We start from the raw sequence: 17,844 nt of genomic DNA, 5'->3' as shown, positions 1-17,844 counted from the left end.
GCCATTCTTATTATTAAAAACAGTTTAAATTCTTTTTATGTATGATTTCGAAATTACCTTATGCTATTTTTAAAAAGCAGAACACCGTATCTCTGGTATTATTACCATGATGTTAAAATATGCATATACAGTGGGAAGTGGCAGGGGGTATGTATGACAAATTAAGAAGCTGGAAGGATTTAAGTTGGATGATGATATTTAAAAAGTCCTGGCCGGGCGCGGTGGCTCAAGCCTGTAATCCCAGCACTTTGGGAGGCCGAGACGGGCGGATCACGAGGTCAGGAGATCGAGACCATCCTGGCTAATACTGTGAAACCCCGTCTCTACTAAAAATACAAAAAACTAGCCGGGCGAGGTGGCGGGCGCCTGTAGTCCCAGCTACTCCGGAGGCTGAAGCAGGAGAATGGCGTAAACCCGGGAGGCGGAGCTTGCAGTGAGCTGAGATCCGGCCACTGCACTCCAGCCCGGGCTACAGAGCAAGACTCCGTCTGAAAAAAAAAAAAAAAAAAAAAAAAAGTCCTTAGGGCTTAAATTCCATGTTGAAGAATTTTTACTCTGTTCTAAAGCAATAACTATATATTCCATCAGGAAACAGTATGTGTTCACACAATCAAGGGATTGGGTGTATGGCACCTGTGTTTTAGGAAGGTAATTGGCATAATGCTGGGATGAACATTTTGGAATTTTAGAAATGGCTTTCTGCACAGCTTGGCTTTCTCTGGGTGATTTTCCAGTAGCTAAAGCCTTCTCACCTTGGCTTCCCCAAGCTTTTCAAGTGTAAAGTGTCAGGGCCCCTCAGCAGTGAGATGTCTCATCACATGGACTCAGCCAGAGCTCCCTCGTGTTCTATGGAAAAGGCTAATGAGATAAGGTGGACCTAAAAGGGCAACACTTGTTCTGTAGCGTACAGCACGCAGGGACTGAGCCTGTGCCACCACCATCCCCAACGTAGATGAGCTCTGACCTTTAGGATGCTTGCAGTCACGTGGCTTCAGCTCATCCCTCTGCCCCTACATCTGCCCCAAGTTTGGCCTTTTTGGCAGCTCCTTCTTTTCTCTGCCTTGCACTTGTTCTTCGAATGGTCCCCTGGTTTTGTCCCCTGGCATTGTGTCTCAGACACAGTTCTCACTCCCCGTCCATCCTGATCCTGCCTGGCCATCCTTCTTTCTGGGAAAAGCTCAAACCTCTGGTCCCCAGACCGGGGCTACTGATGTAACCACCATTCCCTGACAAGGCCTGCTCAAGCCTATCCATGGTCTCAGCTCCCCCATCATTAAGATAAAGACTTTGATTCTGATTAGTATTTGCTTAGCTCCTTAGATCAGAGTGGAAATAGGTATTCTCAGGGTTTGGCCTTGATCAGAGTTGGAAAAACTGTGGGTTGTAACCATTAGTGGATTGTGAAATCATTTTGGTTGGTCATAACCAGGGTTATTTTAATGAAATAGAATACAATAGCAAAGATCAAATGGTCTCCCACATCATAAAGGTAATATATTAGCCCGTTTTGATGCTGCTGACAAAGGCATATCTGAGCCTGGGAAGAAAAAGAGGTTTAATTGGACTTATAGTTCCACATGGCCAGGGAGGCCTCAGAATCACGGTGGGAAGTGAAAGGCAATTCTTACATGTCAGCAGCAAGAAAAAATGATGAGGAAGCAAAGGTGGAAACCCCTGATAAACCCATCAGACCTCGTGACTTATTCACTATCACAGGAATAGCACGGGAAAGACCAGTCCCCATTATTCAATTACCTCCCTCTGGGTCCCTCCCACAAGACATGGGAATTCTGGGAGATACAATTCAAATTGAGATTTGGGTGGGGGCACAGCCAAACCATATCAGGTAAGTACTGTTTTGTTCTGTTTTTTAACTCACATCTCAGTTATTATTATTATTATTATTATTATTATTATTATTATTGTTTTTGAGACAGGGTCTCCCTCTGTCACCCAGGCTTTATTCCAGTGGCATGATCTTGACTCACTGCAACCTCTGCCTCCCAGGTTCAGGTGATAGTCCTGCCTCAGCCTCCCAAGTAGCTGGGATTATAGGCACACACCACCAAACCTGGTTAATTTTTGTATTTTTAGTAGAGAGGGTTTCACCATGTTGGCCAGGCTGGTCTGGAACTCCTGACCTCAGGTGATCCACCTACCTCAACCTCCCAAAGTTCTGGGATTACAGGCATGAGCCACCACACCCGGCCTTTGTTAGTTATCTTTATGTACTGAGTGTTGAGATTGTTATGGGCTGGGTTGTACCCCCTCCAAATTCATCGTAGAAGCCCTGCCGCCCAGAACCTCAGAATGGGACTGTATTTGGAGGCAAGTTCTTTAAAGAGGTGATGAAGTTAAAATGAGGTCCTTAGAGTAGATGCTAACCAATATGACTGGTGTCCTTATAAGAAGAGGAGATTGGGACAGGACACAGACATGGACACACAGAGGAAAGACCATGTGAGGACAAGTGAGAAGATGGAATCTACAAGTCAAGCAGAGAGGCCTTGGGAAAAAACCAGCTCTGCTGGCACCTTGATCTTGGACTTCACATTTCCAGATCTGAGATAATTTTTTTTTGTCGTTTTCAGCAACCAAGTCTGTGGCAGTTTGTTATGGCAGCCCTAGCTAATACAGACATATAATATAATTCTTGTGGGGTGAATTCAGTCAAAAACATTAGATATTCACTGGCTGGCCTTTCAAATTTTAAACTTCATTAACGGTTGAAAAGAGCAAAGTCCTATTCTGCAGTTTGCAAGGGAAGCTCTCTTTGGGAATATCTGGAACTTAATAGCATTCCCTATGATGCAGTGCTTTCATGCAGTGGTCCCCAAGCAAAATCAAGCTTCAAAGATCTAAAGCTACAGTTCTCATCATGAAGATAGAAAAACACAAAGCATGTGGCAACCAGCCACAGGATCCACAGACCAAACAGCACATTGCAGCAAAGTGTTAAAAAAACAACTGGACATGTGAAATGTCCAGAGCCAGGCCCTGGGTCTCCCTAACACTGGATCCCTTGTACAATGAGATAACATGAATGAGGTAGTGGATGTTTCTGGATCCTGCTCCACCTCTTTCCATCAATCCACCCTGAGCACCATCCCAACATAAATGAGGGCGAGCCCAGCTGCATTAGAGCAAGCCCTGCTCTTGGCTGGGGCGACAGCACGCTCACCACACAGTATTCCAAAGGTGAGTCCGTAAACTCTGTCCCCAGAGCGCCATTTGATGATGACCTCACCTTGGCAGGTCTATTTTGAGTATCCAAGAGTCTCGCTCACGCAGTCGTTGTATAACCTCCAGTGCTTGCTGCTAAAGAGTTTTCTGTCTCCAAAAATAATCTCCAAATGATGGTTAACACGACCCTGGCATAATTCATCCTCTACAAATAAGTGAAAGGGAGCTAATACCCAATTCCTGGCACAGCCACAGAGCGGGTGTTGGAAGTGGAGGTGGCCATGACTTCAATCCTTGGCAGAGGGCTGCGGATTGGATGGGGAGCCAGGCGAGAGTCAGAAGACCATGCCCAAGATGCCTGGCATGGGCATTTCCTTCTGGCCGGGGCCAGGGAACAGTTTGAGGCTCCTCCGCTATTCCACATAGAGCTTTGAGTGTCTGTCACCTGAACTGGCCATACTACCATCCCTGAATGTCACCACGATTTTACTTTTTAAAGAGCTTCTTAATGGGTAGCTGAGCACCAGGCTGCAGTCACCACATTGTATTTCCTGACCTTTAATTCTGAGAATAGCATCTCTCACATCCAACTTAGTACTATCATTGACCCCAGAGAGATACCAAGTATCCTTGGGCATGGTTCTACCCTAGATATAGTTTTACTGAAGGATGATTTTTAGAGTAGTGCTGCATTACCTTGTACAAAGAGAGAGATGTTGTGGGCCCCTGGCTTTCTTCACATGTTCCTTCTCCTACTCATTCAGGGTCTGGTTTATCTGAAACATTTAAGCCTGCAAAGAGTTGGAGGATGGAAAAGGTTACTGAACATCTTCAGTGTCTCATAAACCTTTGCAACAGTCCTGGAAGTGATGGTTAGTGTACCCACTTTGCAGATGAGGAGACTGAGTCCTGGAGGTCAAATAACTTGCCCTAGGTCACCACATTGTAAAGAGGACAAATCTTCACAGTTTACTTGTTGGCCATGGTCTATGACCTTGGCGTTCTCCCTCATACTGAAGCTGGTAAAGAGAATCAGTCCAGAGGGAGATGGGAATGAGGGGGGCTAGCCCAATGATGACTGAAGGTGCCAAGAAAGCTTCTAGGGCAGCCCAAAAGCAGGACCTGGAGATGATTCAGAGCCAACCCCAGGTTCATAAACCTCTGAACTGCAGTACATTCTGACTTTGAAGGACTGATCCTTCCTTAGACTTTGGAGATGTTGGCCCATGAAGGAGGCAGAGCCATGTGCTGGAAAGCTCAGGGTCTGGGGTCAGGTCCAGCCTCATGACTTACTAGCTGGGAGACTGGGCACGTTGCTGTACCCCTCTGTGCATGGGAGGATCCATCTCCTCATGCAGAAAATGAACATGACGTTCTCTATCTCTTATCATTCTTGAGCAGACCCTGCCTTGCACTGGGCAACTCTTCTTCCTCATGCCACCCGTGTAGACGGTGGCATACGCACACTGAGCTGCTCACTCACCACTCGCTGCACTTGGAGGTGCTGAAGCCAAATGGAAAATGTGGGCTTTCGCCACAGAGCTTTCCTTGTTTGAGTGAACTGAATCTTTATTTTCTTTTACAAGCAAAGAGCTTTTCATTAATTTGTGCCAGACCATTTAATATATTCTACAGTGTTCTTGTTTCACTTAATTTTCTGGATTTCCAAGAAAGCTTTAGGATTTGGTTTGGTGAAAGGCCTTGAAGGGACTCAGAGAAATAAGAAAAATGAGAAACAATGTATTCACAACAAGACTTCAGTTTAAGGATTTCACCAAGAAATAAGTACAATGAGATGTATGTGGGGGGTTTCCTCAGAAGTCCCGATCTTGGTTTTTTTCTAGACAATATAAGATTGATAAGAGCTGAAGCCAGAAATTCAACCACAAAAAAAACACTTTTCTGTTTGTTATATTATAAATCATTAATCAGCAGTTAAAGCCCTGGGTAGCAGGGAAAGAGATGCTCTTGAAGAAACTTTCACTGTAACCCACTTAAAAGCCACCTGGGAATGCTGCAATCCGGTGGGAAGGGTGTCTGCACTGAGAGCCAAGCTCATGTCTCTGGATTATGTGAGAGTATCAATGCACTGGGAGCTCTGGTGATTTGCCTGAAGTCCAGAGATAGTGAGACAATCTAGCAGACCCAGCAGATTCCAAAAACCTTCACCGCAGAGAGGGAGGGAGAAAGATCAGAAGAAACCAATGGGATCCTTCTGGGGTGGGGGGAGGGGCAGAGGGGGCTTAGCTTTCCCATGGCAGGCATCTCCTAGGGCTGGCATCTCCCAGGGCTGCTTCCAAGATTACAGTGACAGAGCATAGCACAGAGAAGAGCTTTCCTGCACCAGGCTCAGTTGGGGCAAGGCAGTGAGCTCTGAGACCAGACCCTGCAGCTGTGTGGCCTCCGGCAAGCTTCTGTCCCCTCTGAGCATCAGTTTCCTCAGCCACAAAATGGGACTAAGAATACACTCTGTCTTAGAGGAGCTGTGTTAAGATCTGACACTTGCTGGGTAACCCATCAGAGATAAAAATCCACAAATGTGATTAGTAATATGACGCCCATTGAGAATGTTAGCATGCAACACAAACAAATATTGTCATTTACATGAAGTAGGTGTATATGCTGAAGCAGCTGTACTTAAGTCCAGAAATAAGAAGACAATTGATCTGAGGACTCAGGAGAGAGCATGACTGCTGCATAGATGGTGCCCGGCTGCTGCATAGATGGTGCCCTCCATCGCTTGGCGTAGGGAAGCCAAGCCAAAGCCTGTGTCTTGGGCAGCCCGGGAGCTCTCAGGATGGCTTGAAATCCCCCACCTGGCCTGGGCCTGTTCACCTTCCTCTCTAGGTAGGGTTATCAGATAAATTAAAGAATTACATAATTAAATTAGAATTTCAGAGATGTAACAAATACTTTTTAAACATTAATATATCTTAGGCATCATTTGGGATATACTTATACTAAACATTTATTTGTCATTTGTCCAAAATTCAAAGGCAATGAACATTCTATCTTTTTATTTGCTAAATGTGGGAACTCTTCCTCCGGTTGGCCACTTGCCACTTAATTGACTTTCTTGTTATGACATTTTTGTTATAATTTTTTTCTGATGATAAAAATAATGCACTCATTATAGAAAATCTTTAAAAATACTAATAAATAAGAAAGAAATAATAACTCATATGTAATACCATTAACTGATACTTGAAAGGCTGCAGTATTTGAAAATACTTAAAAATTGTGGCCTAATTCTTGAATTTTACGTGATTAAGATGATACTTCATGTGTAGGCTTGTATATTTCTTTGGTTTAACATTATGCCATGATCTCCCTGTCACTAAATTTTTTCTCCACTGGATTCTGTCATCTGGCACAGCAGCTTTCTCTTTTTGCTGAAAAAGTTGGTGATTTCCAATATGTGTATCTCTGTGCATAAAACTCTGTCCACACCTCTTCAGTTGATCTCTCAAGTGGCTTTTAAAATTATTCCTATATATATGTAATGAATAACTGAAAGTGATGACATTTAATATCTCATGGTGACTTTTTCTACAGCTCTCCTGGGTGCAATCAAAGCTTCACTCCCTATGCCTTACTGAACCATCAGTTGACTGATTCCCACTTGTCAGTGCCCCAGGACCCCACAGAAGCTCCGCATGCTTCCACAAGCTGATGCACCAGTTCCAAGAGGAGGAAGAAAAGCTGGCACTCAGCCTCTATTTCTCCCCAAACTCCACAGTCATTCAATTCTGGAAAAAAAAAGAAAGAAAGAAAGAAAAAGAAAAAACAACCATTGCTTTGAAAAACATAAAATGAGATCTATCAAACAGCATCTTGTATTTTAAAGTGGAAAGAATGGACTTTGGAATCATCTTTGGCAGCTAATAGGCTGGGACATGCAGAGAAAGAGCTTGCCTGCCTCTGCAGACATTCCTTGGATGAGTGGTTCTAAATCCCAGCTACACACTCAAGTAGTTGGAGGAGGTTTAAAAACTCTCAAATCTCCCAGCCCCTGCCCAGCCCAGTCAATATTTATCTCAGGAGGAGGAGCCCCAAAACCAGTGTCTTTTCACAGAGCTCTCTACATGACTTTGATGTGTGGCCAAGGTGATATCTCCTGAGTTAGCAGACACTAATGCTGTCACTCACACCTAGTCAAACGAGAGGAGTCAGGGATGACAGAAGAATGCAGGCAACCTACCTACCTGAATCTGGGGCCTCAAGGTCAGCATGCCCTTGAGTGAGCCCTATATGGGTCCACCCTGTGTCTGATGGTTCTCAGGAGGCACAGCTTCTCTTCAGGGCTTCTGCCGACATCTTCCCTGCTTGTGGAAAGTGGCCTCGTCCCCCGAGACTCAGCTCAAGTCCTCCCCTTTGCTCAGATTCCCTTTGAGTGCCGGTGCCCCCCATGCTGCAGACCTCCTCATGGCCCCTTCCTCCCTAAGACCTGACTGTCTGCATACCCCCATCCCATCCTGTCTGCTTGGTCTTTGTCTCTGTGGTGACCAGACATGAACCCCTCAAGGCTGCTCCCTCCACATCCCCAGCACTCAGTTTCAGGCCAGCCCAGAGCAGGATGCACCTCGTGCAGACAAAGGGAAAGAGCCAGCAGCTGCTTCACATGAGCCTGTCCTCCTCTGCACCTGAAGAGAAGCTTTGGAAGGCCAGGGTCCCCACTTGTCCTGAGGATGGAGGGGCTGTTCCCTCTATCCCACACCTGTCATTCCAGGACTAACTTTCGCTTTTTGGAAGCAAAAGCCACTCCTGATCATTCAGGGCCTTTCAGCATTCGGAAGGGACATGACTCCTCCTTAGATTCCACATGTAGGACAAGAGGGAACTTCAAGAGTGGTGTCAAGGGCCAGAAACAGGGAAGCTGGAGGATCTGAAAGAAGCTTCCAGGAGATGTCCTCATTGTGGCAGCAAAATACCATAGACCAAGGGGCCGGGGGCTAAAACAACATGTATTTCTCACAGTTCTGGAGGTTGGGTATTGGAGATCAAGGTGCCAGCCAGCATGGTTGGTCCCTGGTGAGGACTCTCTTCCTAACTCACAGACAGCCGACTTCTCACGGTGTCCTCATATGTGAGAAAGAAAGCTCTGGTCTCTTCATCTGCTCGTAAGGACTAATCCCATCATGGAGGGGCCACTTTCATGACCCCATCTAACCGTAATTACCTTCCAAAGACACCAACTCCCATAACATCACCCTGGGGCTTGGGGCTTCAACATACGGATTTGGAGGAACACAGACATTCAGTCCATAGCAAGGCACATGGGGAAGTTGGGGCACGAGAGCAGAGGAGACACCCACATATCTCAGGAGAGCAGTCATGTGTTCGGAGGACGTCAAGCCACGCTGAAGGCCCCTAGCCATGCTGGGGTGAGCATGCTCTAGCTATGGAGCTGGAGATGAGGTGGGGGTTGCCGTTGAGAGCTTTCATCTAGGACCTCCCAAGTTCCATGAAGAGACAAGAGAAAACAGTAAGGGCACTGTATTCAAGGGAATGAGGGGTGATGAGTCTCTATTGGGTTCCTCAGTAATGTCTTCTAGGACAGTCCATTGATTACACCTCTGCAACAGTCAGCAGATTTTTAGTGAGCACTGGTAACGTGCCAGATGCTGCACTGTAAGTGAGATGTGCACATTTCCTTCCTCGTGGAGCTCACACTCTCATGGGGCAGACACACAAACACACAATCGTGCATATGTGCAGTGTGCAGAGCCTCCTGCAGGCTGACCCGTGCTTTCCAGCTGCGTTCCCCTGATAGAAGAGCCAGCTGGAGACCAGAGGCTGGAGGCAGCAGGGGAGGAATGTGGGCACTGGTTTTCTGAGTCCCTGTCCGCTGCATTTTCTGCAGCAGGCCCGGCTCCCACCCAGCCCCCATGCTGCACAGAGGTTCTGAGAATCACTCCTGCCCCCACTCCATCAGGCCCGGGGAGGCAGAGTTCCCCACTTAACGTAGCTCTACTGGCTTAGAGGACCACCCCACCCCAGGGGCTTCCCCTAAACCAGTCACACTTTGTAGACAGTCCCCTCATTGAACTCTGATCAAATTACCCAATTTAAATATACCATCTGTTTCCCTCAGGGACTGTGACCGACCCAGTGACCTAGTCTGGGAGGTTAGGGAGGCTTCTGAGAAAAGGATGTTTGAGCTGAACTCTGAAGGAATAAATTCTCATTGTTTTTAATGGTAGGATCCAACATGTGTGTTTAGTCAGTAGTGGGGTTCCTGGTAAGCTCAAGGCTACAGTGAGGGGTGCTGCAGGGGACACAGGCAAACCCTTGAAGCCCCTCACCCCACTTCTTAGCCATGCCTGGCCAAGGTGGGCATCACTAGACTCAGGCTCAGCTGTAAGCAAGAGCAAGAACCAACAAACACTTCTTAAGCACCACTCCGGAGCCAGGTCATGTGCTGGGCCTGAACACTTCTAGTAGGTGACATGGAGACCTGGGAGTGGCTGCCATGTGGTGCTCTGGGTTTTGAGGGGTGCTCTCTGAAAGACCAAACTGAGCAACAGGAGGCCCAGAAATGGGGGCTCCCATTAGACATTCTGGCCAGTCTCACAGCACAGCAAGAAGGGCCAGCAGAGTGGGGAGGGAGGTGGAGGGGAGGATGCGCTCCTCAGGCAGGCGAAGGCCTGGTCCCCAGGACTGAGGTCTTAGAGAATCAGGGATGCAGGAGAATGATGAAGAGAGAGGTCCCAAGGCCAAAGACAATAAGATACACTGTCAGAAAGTCTGGGAGAAAGATGATTTGAGGGTCACCCAAGAGGCTTGCTGTCAAATATCCCAAGATCGGGCAGCCAAGGGAGGCAGCATGATGGAAGAAATCTAGCCCTGTCCATCAACCTAAGCCCGATTGCAAGAGCACTGTTGGAGTCATGAACAACGTAATGTCTAGTTCTTGGGTGAGCAGGGCCAAAGAACTGTCTTCCAAAGATACTCCCATGGGAACAGAAAAAAGGATAGAAGCCCGAAGAGCCATACAAGGCAGCAAGGTTGGGAAGCCACCAGAATGTCAGGGGGATGTTTAATTTTGAAAATCAGTTAATGTAACGTGTCATATCAACAGATTGAAGGTAGAAAGTCCATGCTCAGGTTTATAGATGCAAATATCTGTTTAATTTAAAGATTCAACATCCCCTCATGACTAATAAAGAAACAAAACCTATGGCAAATCACATGTAAAGGTGTTTAAGATATTCCCTTTAAGATCAGAAAAATGGCAAGAATGGCTTCTTTTATCTTTTCAACTCTGTAATGCCTTAAAGGGCTTAGGCAGTGCAATAAGAAGAAAAAAGAAGTAAAAGAGAGATTGGAAAGCAATAATCAAAGCTGTCATTATTTGAGGCAGATAGATCATTGAAAGTACCTCTGATTGGTTGCAGCAGCCAATCAGATGTTTGCATAGAGTAACTTGGTAACTTCAGCCTCTCGTTGTTTTCCAAAACAATTAGACTGATTGCCAGCCACCACTTCATTTACATAGGGTGAACACAAGTGGCCAAAGGGAAACCTCTAGGGGATATTTGGACCCCGGAAGATACTGTAACCAGGGCTCTTGAGCTGCTGCTGTGGCCCACTCCCACCCTGTGGCATGTACTTTCATTTTCAATAAATTTCTACTTTTGTCGCTTCAGCCTTTCCTTGCTTTGCTGTGTGTTTTGTTCAATTCTTCATTCAAAACACCAAGAACCTGGACAACTTGCAGTTGAGACCCTCTACAGGTAACAAGCTGGGGAGTGCTCCTTCCAGGGTCCCAAGGGGAGACTCTGGTCCTTGCCTGGCTGAGCTTCTGGTGGCTGCCAGCATTCCTCAGCTTGTGGCCACATCACTCCACTCTCCATCTCCATGGTCACATCACTTCTTTGCTGTCTGTTTTCAATCTCCCTCTGCCTCTCTTATAAAGACATTTGCGATGCATTTAGGGCATACCTGGATACTACAGGATAATCTCCCTTATCAAATTCCTTAACCTAATCACATCTGGAATACATTGTTTTTGCCTAGAAATTCACATTTGCAAGTTGCAGGGATTAGGACCTTCTCAGGCACCAGACGCTAAAAAACCATCTTTCCAAGTAGCTCACATGGCATGGCCGCTGGGTCCTAGAGGCGCTGTTGGCCTGACAGCAGAACTCACGGACTCTTAACGCCCTTGCAAAATGAATGCACTTGCATATGGGAAGGTCTCTTGGAGTCCACCTTAGCTCCTCTCACACAAGGTAGCAGACCTGGCCGACCTTCCTCACTTGAATAGAGAGCCCTGGGGAGCTCTCAAAAAGTAGCCAGGCCCTAGATCAATTCAGTCAGGACCAGTGGGGGTGCGGTCCCTGCACCAATAGGTTGTTTAATCTTCCCAGGTGATTCTGTTGTTCAGGCAGGGCTGGGAACCATGAACCATGTGGACTTTAATGTCCCTTGCAGGTGAGACATTTGACAAATAAGCAGAAATGGAGCCAGGGTCTTCACTGTGGCTCCACATCAGCACCCCCGAGGGTACGGACATTGAAAAGACAGGTTTCTGCTCCATCCCCCAAGTAGGTGATCTCATTGGTCTGGGTGTGACCTGGGCATCAGGACCTTCAAATTTTCCCAGTGATTTCCACATGCAGCCCAGGTTGAGAACTCTGCAGCCTGTAAAAGGGAGCCTTACGCTGTCACTGCTATTGCAAAGGATGATTATCAGATCTGGGGAGACCTTCCTGATTCTGAGTTTCCAAACCACAGAACAGCTTGTTCAGGGAGACTGTGGAAGTCATTTCTCCAGAAATCTTGACTGATCCAGGAGGTTTCTAGCTGTCAGAGGATTTAGCTATGGTTCTGCTGCCTGAAGGTGGAGGCATGGATTAGGTGATTTTCAAAACACCCTGAAACTTTTTGAGTTTATAAAAACTGATATCATACCTCCCCTTGATAGATTTCTTCACCATTTAGACAAAGAATATAAAAAGAATTAAAATAACCCAATGAGTTCAGGATTGTGGAAAATGTCATTACTGGTAATGAAAATTACAGGAAGCCTTGCTGGCGCTTGCTCCTTCCCCAAAACTAACATGAGAAAATGTTTTTTCTTCTGATGCAATAATTAAGTTTGCCCAAGAAAACGTCTCTGTGCGTGCCTCAGGGCAGGGGCTCAATGAAGCCTTTAACTAACTGATAAATGTGATTGTCTCCATTGACCGAACCCTGCCAGGGCAGACTGGCTTCCCAAGTGGATTAATGAACTCTGAGCTACCCTGTGCTGGGAGGCTCTACAGAAGGGATTTGAGATTCCTGAGGTCCAGAAAGACGACTGTGTTAAGAAATGGAAGACGTTTGGGGTGACTTCTGCAGCTGGCGGCAGCCACAGTTCTAGGATCAGAGCCTAGTAAGTCAAGACCTCAAGATGGAAATAATAGTTCAAAGGCAGTCTCATCAGATGGCACTGGGAGGAAGACACAGATTGGCTCAGCACTGAGCACAGATGATGTGTCTACCCCGTGTGTCTCCCTGCTCTCGGGAGGTTGTGCTTTAGTGGAGGACAGATCTCAATGCAGGAGTCTTCCAGCTGGGCGGGGATGGGTGTGCTCAGAACACTGACCCAGACTGGGGCTGGGATGGGTGGCATCTGGTTGGAGAGCTGAAGACTGGGCAGCAGTAAAACAGCGCTGGGAGCCGGGCAGTGGATGCACAGGCCGCAGTAGGAGCAGATCGTTTACTCAGTTGCAGAACACACAATGAAGGTTTAACCTCACTAGCAATCAATGAAACAAAAAATTAAAAGCCCCTTGCAGAGTCATTTTTCTCCTCTGGAAGAATACTCAAGGGATGAGTGGGGTGTAAGGAAGCGGTTCTCCCCGCCCTGTGGGTGAAAGTGTGAACCATCATGACCCTTCCAAAAAACAATTTGGCATTCTGTGTCAGGCCCAGATCTATCTTGCAACTAATTATTTTCACTCATGAGAATTTATTCCAAGAAGCAATCCACCTTCCAAAGGCTTTATGCCCTGCGCTGCTATTTATAAGAGTTGTCAGCAGAAGCCAAACCCTTCTCCTGCAAGCACACAGACGTAACCTTTATGCCCCCAGCTAGGTATACATGTATTCCACATAAGGGATATTATTAGGCCATGAAAATAAAATGTATGATGACATAAAAAATGCCAATGATACAAAAACATTGAATGTGACATGCAAAATCAAAACTATATTTATTTGGGAACAACTATGTAAAAATAAAAGAGGCTGCACTGAAAAAAAAAGGAAAGAAATTATTCTTTGTTAAAGTTATACTACTAGCAACTATTATTTTCCTCTTTATTTTCTGTATTTTCTAAATTGTCTATATGAGTATTATTTTATAATAATAAGAGCTTGTTTTGTTTAAAGAAAAGGTAAATTCTGTTTTAGTTGCTAAATGGAAGCCATGACTCGTTACTGTGGTCCTTATTTTTGTCGTAGCTGGTCAAGTGATTTTTAACAACCGGCCCCAGCCACCACCCCTACACGCACAAACACACATGCCTCCTATCGGGAGAACACGCATGTGGAATGTTGTAGAGTCACTCTGATTGAGGTGGTAGGATGACAGCAGAAACAGTATTTTATCCCCTTTCTCTCTGACACACACTTGCACATGCCAAGCACTTAAAAAGGGTCTGGCTTTCAGTAAAATTGATTATTACCATTATTATTATTTAATCCCTTTTTTTTTTCTTTTGGAATGGAGTCTCACTCTTGTGCAGCCTGGAGTGCAGCAGTGAGATCTCAGCTCACTGCAACCTTCACCCCTGGGCTCAAGTGATTCTCCCTCCTCAGCCTCCCAAGTAGCTGGGACCACAGACGCATGACATCACGCCTAGCTAAGTTTTTGTATTTTTGATAGATATGGGGTTTTACCACGTTGCCTCCAGGCTGGTCTTGAACTCCTAAGCTCAAGTGATCTACCTGCCTTTGCCTCCCAAAGTGCTGGAATTACAGGTATGAGACACCATATCCAGCCTATCATTTACTCGTAAAATGACAGCTTTACTTGGTTAAACTTAAATAATGTTTTCTTCTCTGAAGATTAAGATTACCACATTGTCTTTGAACTTTGAATGATTCTGTTGTGAAAACTGCAGGCCACTATCATAAACTTTCTTCCCTTGCAATTGAGTTGATTGTTTTTAAGCCTAGATAGCCAATGAGTTGGGTTTTTTTTTTTACATTTTAACTAAAGTAGCTCCATCAGAATATCACTCATATTTTGTTGTGCTATGACCATTTTTCTGGGTCATGAAATTTCAGGTAAATTTAGATCTTTCTTTATATGAGGATAGTTTCTTCTACTGTATTTTTCAATTCTGTGTTTTCTTCTGCTGTCTTCAGAAAACACCAACTATTTGTACATGAGACAGCATCTGTCTGTCTTTCAAATCTCACTTTCTTCTCGTCTATTTCAGCTCTTCATTTTTTTCCACTTCATTGTGCTTCATTTTCTCAATTCTGTCCTTCTTGTCACTGCCTATTTACTCAACAGTATCTTGTCTCTTTTTCGATGACTCTCATGTAACTTTTCTTTCTACACAGTTTTTAATGTTATTGCTACAGATTCGTTTTTTAAATCTTCTTAGCTATCTTATCATCTCTTCTTCAAGTTCTCATACCTCTTCTTTGAGCTCTCATTTCAGAGTGATGACATTTCCTCTGATTTTATTGATTTCATGGCTTTGGGGTGTAATTTCATGTGTTGGATGACATCATGCTCCAGGTATGTGTTTCTCGTCTGCCCTTTGTCTTTACTCTTTTCCTTTTCGTTCTCAATACCTTCCATAGATATCATGCTGGATTCTTGTTGATCATTACTTATCTTGGAAGGGAGTCTTTAATTCTTGCCAAGTGTTAAAGAATAGCAGATAAGTATCCAGCTTGGTTCTGCCCTGTTGTCTGTGAATGTATTTCCATCTGCATTCTACCCTGAAAATCTGATGTTGCCAAGTCGTGAGATCTTCCAAGCTTAGAGTGAAGTCCCTAACATCATGGATGTATGCAGAAAGTTGCTTTATTTCTATATCTCTATGTATATCTTCAGGATTTCATGTTTCCTTTCCTTCTGGTGACCAAGATCAGAATGGTAAGTCTGCTGGTTTGCCTTCCCTGTTTTGGCCCCAGTGCTGGTATCCACATTTTTGCAAAGGTGCATGTCCACATGCTTCCCCATGTTCTATCACTTTGCCCTGCCTCCCTATCCTCTACACGTTGTGCTGCATGAAGAACCCGCCCATGTCCTCCAGTGTCATTCTAAAGGGGGAGTCTGGCCTTAGACCCTCAGGTTGTGCAGCTTGCCTTTGGAAGGCCATGCATGCTTCCTCACCAATTGTACCTCTTTTCTAGTTTCTTCATATGTGATTTTTACTTTTCTACTTCTTTTCTTTTATGTTTTCACTCTGCAGAGTTTCAGTGGGGCAGCATGATGGAGCCAGGCCACCAATTTCCCCTAGCTGTTAAAGACTTGCTTTGTCCCTTGCCCAGGAGCTAGCAGCCCCATGGACAGCTTTTGTCAGGTCAGTCAGACACACATTTTGGTCTCGCTTCATCACTTGCAGGCTATATTTACTGCCTTTTGACTTATCAGCCTCTCCAAGAGATCTAAAGCACTTCTCTCTGCCAGTGGTTCTCAGTCTTCAGCATGCATCGGAATCACTTGGAGGATTTGTCAGAACATAGAATGCCAGGGTCCACCTAGAGTTTCTGATTCAGTAGGTCTGATCTAGGGGCTGAAAATCTGTGTTATTGACAAGTTCTCAGGAGAGGCTGAGAGCTTTCTAAATGCTGCTGATTTGCCAAACATGCTGCTCTATACAGGTCACAGAACCAGGTATACACCTTTCTGCAGGCAACTCTGCGTCCCTCCATCTGCAGAAGAATCCAGGGCAAGCATAGGGAAGGACTTTATGCTTTCTGAAGCTGAAGTTAGTAGGGTACACTATCCATGTTGCTTAACTTCAGATGGAGAAAGGTACAACTTAGTGCCAGGTACAATGCAGTGGCTGACTCTACAGCTTTTGCCATCAGGGCATAGAGAGAGGCACTAAGTAGAAGCTGGAAGCAGCAGCAGAGGGCTGAGGGGAAGTGTGGTGGAGTGTGGGGGAATAGAAAAGAAGAGAGACATTCATGATGGACCAAGAAGCAGTGTAGAGAATATGGCAAAAGAGATCAAGCCATGGGCAGTTCTGTGGATTGAATTGTGTCCCCCTGAAAGATATGCTGAGGTCCTCACCCCTGGTACCTGTGAACGTGACCTTTTTTGGAAATAAGGCCTTTGCATATATAGTTAAGTTATAAATTAAAATGAGGTCATGCTGAAGTGAAGTGGGCCCTTAATCCAATATGTTGAATATTCTTATAAGAGGAGAAGCATACACAGATTCACACACAGAGGAGAAAGTCACGTGAAGACACAGACACACAGAGGGAAGACATCCTTGTGGTGATGGAGACAGAGACTGGAGTTACACAGCTGCACACCAAGGAAGGCCAAGGATCGCTGGAAACCACAAGAAATGAGGAAAGAAAGCACGGTCCTGCTAATGCCTTAATTTTGGACTTCTGGCCTCCTGAACTGTGAAAGCATCGGTTTCTGTCACTTAGCCATCGGTCTTTGGTACTTTGTTGTTTGCCCTAGGCAACCAGTAGAGGCAGGGGCCATTTATTTTCTTCTTTCAAAAGCAGTAGAGTAGAGCAGCAATCCCATCGGCTCACCTTTGAAATGGGTCAGCTGAGCCTGAGAGGGGCCTAAACACTTTCCTCAAGGCCAATGTTCTCATGCTGTTGGTCCTGTTCACACAATGTCCCGCCTTGGCCTGCTGGGTTCATGTGTGTGAGTGAGGTCCAACCTCTGCATCATGTCAAGTTGTTGGTGGACCAGGTCCTGTTCACGGTGATGACAGCAGCAGTCTGTTGGCTCTACTAAAAGGGATGGGACTCCCGCTTTCTTGAAGGAAGCCCATGTTATAAGAATTAGAAAGGAGTCTGACAGTCCTGATTCTGAACCCTCATGGAGGGTTCTGTCCCATCAAGGACTCTTTGGACTTTATGATGCAGAAGGGTCAGGAACCCTTCCCGTTAGGCATTTAGATTGCAACTCTGCCTTCATAATCTCAAAGTTGTTCACACTTGGACCACCTGATACTTGTATCTTTACATTAGCCTTTTTTATGCAATAAAGTCTACAATATGATACTGCTCACATCCACCAAGAGGGCTATAATTAAAAAGACAGATAATAGAAAGTGTTGGCGAGCACATGAGAAAACAGAACCCTCATACACTGTTGTGGGAATATGAAATGGTGCAGGCTTTTTGGAAAACAGTCCAGCAGTCCCTCAAATATTAAACATAGAGTTGCCCCATGACTTAGCAATGCTATTCCTAGGTATATAGTCAAGAGAAATGAAAACATGTGCACACAAAAATTTGCATATGGACAGACATAATAGCATTATTCAGAATAGCCAAAAAGTAGAAACAAACCAAGTGCACATCAATAGATGAATGGACAAAAAATGTGGTATATCCATACAGTGAAATATTCAACTATAAAAAGAATGAGGTACTGATACATATTACAACATGGGTGAACCTTGAAAATAGTACACCAAGTGAAGACATCCAGGCACAAAAGGCCTC

Source organism: Macaca nemestrina, chromosome 9 (assembly GCF_043159975.1).
Source record: "Macaca nemestrina isolate mMacNem1 chromosome 9, mMacNem.hap1, whole genome shotgun sequence".
Taxonomy (NCBI): Eukaryota; Metazoa; Chordata; class Mammalia; order Primates; family Cercopithecidae; genus Macaca; species Macaca nemestrina.
The sequence above is the reverse complement of the archived record's forward strand: the minus strand, read 5'-3'. Positions refer to the sequence as shown.